At 44.0% G+C, this 6,323-nt stretch overlaps 1 protein-coding gene across 1 annotated transcript in view; it reads right to left on the reverse strand.

The window, feature by feature from the left end:
* Rgs22 (regulator of G protein signaling 22) overlaps positions 1-6,323 on the reverse strand; it is a 112,410-nt gene that overhangs the window by 10,237 nt on the left and 95,850 nt on the right. The window lies entirely within an intron of this gene.

Here is a 6,323-nt window from a genome sequence, read left to right on the forward strand (position 1 = left end):
AGACACATGAGACACTCACATGCCGTGACCGATCAGTCTCCATGGAAGAGACACATGAGACACTCACATGCCGTGACCGATCAGTCTCCATGGAACAGACACATGAGACACTCACATGCCGTGACCAAGTCCGAGCAGAACATTGGGAACATGCTTCTAACAGGTTGCAGGTAGATATAAAAACTTTCTGTCCTGACTGCTGCCACAGGAGGACTAGGTCTGACTGCTGTTGGTAAACAAGAATGTCCTTGCAATTACTAACTGTGCATCCGGCTCTAGTCACCCCATCTGCATGAATTACTCTTTTTTTGTTGTTGTTTTTGTTTTTGATTTTTTGAGACAGGGTTTTTCTGTATAGCCCTGGCTGTCCTGGAACTCACTTTGTAGACCAGGCTGGCCTTGAACTCAGAAATCTGCTTGCCTCTGCCTCCCAGGTGTTGGGATTAAAGGCGTGTGCCACCACACCTGGTTGCACGAATTATTCTTACAACACTATGAGTAAATACAAGATATGTGCTGGGGTGGGCAGCTTGCTGGGGTGAGCAGCTTGCTGGGGCGGGCATTCTCCATGCGGTGTTAACTACAGAGGCTCAAGACCACCGGCCCTTGGCTGAATGGAGTCTGGCTGCCTGAGAAGCAGAGCCTTATGACTGAGCTTTCTCACATCACGATGGAAAAGAAGCAAGAGAGAAGGGGAGCAGGGTTGAGGCTCATATTAGAGGATGTCCTCTAATGTCACATCCTAGTAACCCATCCTCAGCAAGGGCCCCACCTCTGCTTCTCAAAGCAAGGCCTCCAACTGGTGACCAAGTATTCGGAGCCATTTTGTATCAGCTCATTATTCCTTTTAGAAGGGTTTTAAAAGTAATGATAGTACATTAAAATATGCTATCTAGTTTTAAAGTTCTAGTTTTAAAGTTACAGTTGACAGCCATTTTTTGAAATAGATAGCTTGACTTGAATTATAGCATTTTTATGTCAATTTTTTTTTTCTTTGTAAATCAGCTGAAAGCAAACAATCTGGAAACTTCTAATTCTAGGCCAGAAATTAGCTAACATTTACTAAGTACTCAGTGAACACCAGTCACTGTAAGACATGTCTTAGGATATTAAAGGAAGGAAAGTCTTGGCTCCAGTCATGTAGACTTTTAGGTAGGGTTTACCATATGTTAGGCAAAAAAAGCTTAGTATTAACATTATACTGTAAATAGCCTACTCAATTTAGCATCAGCTCAGAAAAAGTCTATTTGTACTGCATAAGTTTGGTATGTTATCAAATATTCACTGTTCACCATTACCAGTAGAATTATAATACAATTATTTGGTGAACTTGATTTATAATTATAGAATATAACTTGAGAAGTAAAAAGAAACTTGCAATGTTAGAGAATATTAATTCTGAGTGATGGGACTGAACTTAGAATTATAACTGATACCTTTCCCGATTTCTTATTTTTGGTTGGTTTGCTTGCTTGCTTGCTTGCTTGCTTGCTTGTTTTTGAGACAGGGACTTACTATATGGCTGTCCTGGAACTCACTCTGTAGACCAAGCTATCCTAGGCTCACAGAGCTCCTCCTGCCTCTGCCTCTCAAGTGCTGGGATTAAGAGCTTGAGCCTTGTTAACTCTTACTATTACTGAAGTTAAGAATTCTTTCAACTAGTAAGTTTCAGCAAGAAGAGATGCCATCTGACCCTCATCCCTAAGAAAGATGCTGTCTGACCCTCATCCCTAAGAGAGATGCTGTCTGACCTTCAACCCTAAGAGAGATGCTGTCTGACCCTCATCCCTAAGAGAGATGCCATCTGACCCTTGTTACTAACATCCTGGGCTTTCCATCACAATTCTACCCATCTTCTTGAATGTCCCCCATTTGCCCATCATCTGTCTCTCTTTAGATACTGTATGTCTGAGAGGGGACACTGTTTGGTTATTGTGGTGTCCTTAGTATTCAGCTTAGCCCTGTGTTAGGAGATGGAATTAATAAACAACTTCCTTCTGATTTTTTTCTCTGCAGATATTCACATGAAGACAAATTTCATATGAAATCGTGTTGTTGCCCAGTAACTAGCTGTAAGGAAATCAGTAGATAAGCATTACTAATCATTCTCCTAAATGATTTTTATTGACTGTAGAGATGAATCAATATCCCAATTAATGACCCAATATTCTGTTGAGGACTTAGTGCTTTCTGATTTCTTATAATTCAGAGCGCTGTTTGACTGAGATGTCCTGAGCTGTCCCTGCCTGATTCCCAGGGCACACTAGGAAGCAGCACATCTCTGTGGCTGACATCAGCTTCAGCCATGGAATGACTTTGTTCAAAGTCCAGCTCTCCCACTTCATGCGCTTCATACTGGGTGTTTCTTAGCTTTTCTGTATTTTAGCATTTTCACTTGCAATATTATACTTACAACACCTATGATATCCTAGAATTCTCATGAATAATAAACCCATGATCACAGGAAAAGCATTAAAATGATCCCTGGCAGACTGGAAACTTAAGAGTAAGCCCTGAGTGTAAAGGAAATCTGTGATATCTGTTACCACATTGATTGGGAGATCTGACTGGCTAGGTAGGTGGGTGTCCACTCCTCCATGGCTACTCCATGTGCCTCTCCTAAAGATTCATGGTCAGCTGAGGAGAATGACCATTCTTCTATCATGGGGTTAGTTGCACTCCCCTGCTAGAAGCTCCCAAGTTTTCAAAGTAAGCAATTTGAGAGTTAGTTCAGCAAGACACTGCAGGTAGAACACGTGCCACTGCCATACTCCCTCAAGACCTAATACAGATGTCAACATTTCTGCTGAGACATTCCTGACCTACCATCACTCCATCTTAACCATCACCTATTCCAAGCTGAACTGCACCTCACTACAACAGAGTCCCAATGACACTTAGATCACGAGGGCGGCTGCTTTAATGGATCTAGAGAAGAAAGCCATTATTGGGAGGGCCTGCCTAGAAGTAGGTCACAGACATCTGTCTCTGTGATTATTTTGTTGTATTTTCCTTCTTATTCTTTCCCTGTCTCTGCTTCCTGTCTGCCAGTGTCTACTGTTCTTCTTTCATACTCCGTTGGGCATGATGGACTGAATGTCCCAAACCACATGCCAAAATAACTACCTTCTCTCTTTAAATCGCCCTCACGTGTGTTTGGGTCATGGTTAGAGCACCATTATTTGACGTCACAGCTGGTAACACATACTGGAATCCAAGCACCCCAGAGGCTTCTCTCCCTTAGGATGTCTATAGCTGTGATGAAACGTCATGACTAAAGCGCAAGTTGGGGAGTAAAGGGTTTATTTGACTTATACTTCCATATTCATCATTGAAGGAAGTCAGAACAGGAACCCAAACAGGGCAGGAACCTAGAGGCAGGAGCTGATGCAGAGGCTGTAGAGGAGTGCTGCTTACTGGCTTGCTCAGCCTGCTTTCTTATAGAACCCAAGACCACCAGCCCAGGGATGGCTCCATTCACAATGGTCTTCCTCCATCAATCACTAATTAAGAAAGTGCCCTACAAGTCTGCCTATAACCTGATTTTTTTGAGGCATTTTCTCAGTTGAGGTTTCCCCCTGTTCAGTGACTCTAGCCTGTGTCGAGTTGGCATCAAACCAGCCAGCACCACTGACCCCAACTTGACACACAAACACATCACTGTTAAGCCATTTCTTTGATATTTGTTCCCAAGATCTTACATTAATAAGATCTCGATATAAAATATTCCAAATTTTAAAAGTCTCACAGAATTTAAAAATGTAAACACCTAAAAATTCAGTTTCGTTAAAATAGCCAGTCTCTTTTAAAATTCTAAAGCCTTTTAAAATTCAAAGTCTCTCAACTGTGGGTTCCTGTCAAGTCAAAAATAAGTTAAATACTTTCTTACCTCAAGAGGGAAGAACCAGGGCAGTCATCATCTGAACAAAACCAAACCAAACTGAAAAGGGTAAATAGCTCAACATTCAATTATCTGGGATTCACTAACAATCGTTTGGGTCACTTCTTCAGCCCTGCCCTCTGCAGCACACAAAGCATGTCTTCCAGGCTCAGGCTGGCTCCACTCCATATCTACTGTCCTTGGTCAACCCATGGGAGTGGCATTTCCAAAATGCTGGGGTCTCCTGCTGCAACTGGGATATACTTTTACCAATAGTTCTCTTGGACTCTCTTCAGGGACTCAAGTCCTGCACACACTGGTAAGCTTCAGCTGTTCTCCATGACCCCTTCATGCCTTCAAACCAGAAAGATCTGGGTGATCCTTACACTACCAAGTTCAGCTACAGCGTGAGAACACAGCTTGTGTGTGCTGACTCTGGGGATTTCACATCAGTGGTGCTGGTCTAGTTCCAGCTAACCAGCATCACTTGTCCCAGTAAAGCTCAGTGCTGACTTCAGTAGTTTTGGTTTATTAATCACACCTGACTCTTCAGCCCCTTGCTCACCAAAACCATAGATTCTTAACTCAAAACAGCCAAGGATCTGAGAAAAGTCTTCAAGTGATTCTCAAATGTCCTGTGGGAAGAGGCAGCCAAGACGGCGCCCTGGGTCATTGCCAAGCCCCGTGATTCCTTGCTTGTTTACCAAAAACCTGATTACATGCACCTGAATGATCGCATGCACCTGAATGATCATGTGCTGCACACCTGAATGATCATGCGCTGCGCACCTGAGTGATCATGTGCTGTCTGCCTGATGCATAGTGCCATACAGCATGATATTAAGTCACTGGCCTATCAACACCCACCCTGTCTGCGTGCATGGCTCATGTACAGAGCATGCTGAATGCTGATTGGATGATGAAGAGTGATGAGAGAAGAGTGCAGAGGGTAGAAGGGGATAAATTGGGCGATCCAAGAATAAAGTGAGAGAGCTGTTAGAGAGAATAAAGGAAGCTGCAGCAGGAAGTTGCGGAAGCTGCTCAAACCCTGCCTTAGCATATGTGTCATCTTTGCCCCACCTCTGCAGGATGGAGTGTGGGGTGCCCTACTACTGCTGACCCATATGGGGAACTCTGAAAACGGCATCTGGTGGCCCGTACGGGGAACTCTGAAAAGAGCAGCTGAATTAAGAAGCAAGAGTTATAGGTGAGTTCCGTGGTAGAGAGTAGTAATTTAGCACTAGGAGGAAGTTCCTGGTATAGGGACAAGTTAAGCTCCCGGTATAGGGACAAGTTAAGCTCCTGGTACAGGGACGAAGTTAAGCAAGGTTCGGAGTTAGGTTCCCGGCACAGGGATGAAGTTAAAAGTGAAGAGAGCAGGAGGAGACTGCTTCAAAAGTGAAAGTAAGAGCAGTGTTGGTGCAGCTGTTAGCAATTTTGAATTTAGTTAAATTATGCCTGGCGGACAAAAGTGGAAAGTATGCTGCCGAGTTAGAAAAGTTTTCCTGTGGCCAGGCTGGGCATTTTAAAAGAGATTGTCCCAATCACCTGCGGCCAACTACTGCAGCTCCCGTGCAAATGTCCAAAATTATGTCCACAGTGTCGTAAAGGCTCATGCAGCAGAAGCAGAAAAAGGCAAATGAGAAGCCAACAATAAAGAAAAGAGGCCGAAGAACAAGAGAGTGAGGAGGGAAGTTCAGATGAATCATCTGACAGTGGAGATGAAGGCCTTCCTCGCCTAAACCCTCGGCACCTCCCTTGCCCTCACCTCCTCCCTATAACAGGGAAAGAGGAAGTGAAGGAAAGCGCAGCCACCATGCTTCGGTATGGCGAAATCTGCCTCGCGAAGTTGGTGCCTTCCCAGTGTTTCAAGATCAGCAAGGGCAACAATATCCACCTGTTCCCTTCCCAATCTGCACAAGCCATGGAATTACAGTCAGTAGATGCTAGTGTTTATCCCAGATTTACTCTCAGCTGAAAACTGGAATCTTAGTAAATCAGGGAGTGGATTTGCTCCAAGGGCAGATAGACATTCTGGAGCAATTAGTCTTTGTGTCATGTGTAACCCATATGTCAGGAATTTGTGTAACCTTTGTGCAGTATCAGAATTTTTCTCATGCAGCTAATTTGTCCCGTGAATTTGGATCCATGCTACTAGGAAATTGGAGTCGTGATTTCAAATTACGGGCATCCATTGTTGCAGTGAATAACACCCTTGTGGATATTGCCACCCCTCAACAGTGGTTGAAGATGATCCAGGGGACCTTCAGCTTCCTCAAGGATTGGGGAGGGATAGCCTTCTGGGGATTTTTGCTGTGTGCTGTATGTGTTGGTATGCTGTGGTGAACTATACACATGCGCAGATGGGTGCAGGCTGATAAATGGTTGTTGATTCAAGCTATGGCGGCTATAGAGTCAGGTAATTCGCCCCATGTTTGGCTCC

The sequence above is a fragment of the Mus pahari genome, chromosome 17, assembly GCF_900095145.1.
Source record: "Mus pahari chromosome 17, PAHARI_EIJ_v1.1, whole genome shotgun sequence".
NCBI lineage: Eukaryota > Metazoa > Chordata > Mammalia > Rodentia > Muridae > Mus > Mus pahari.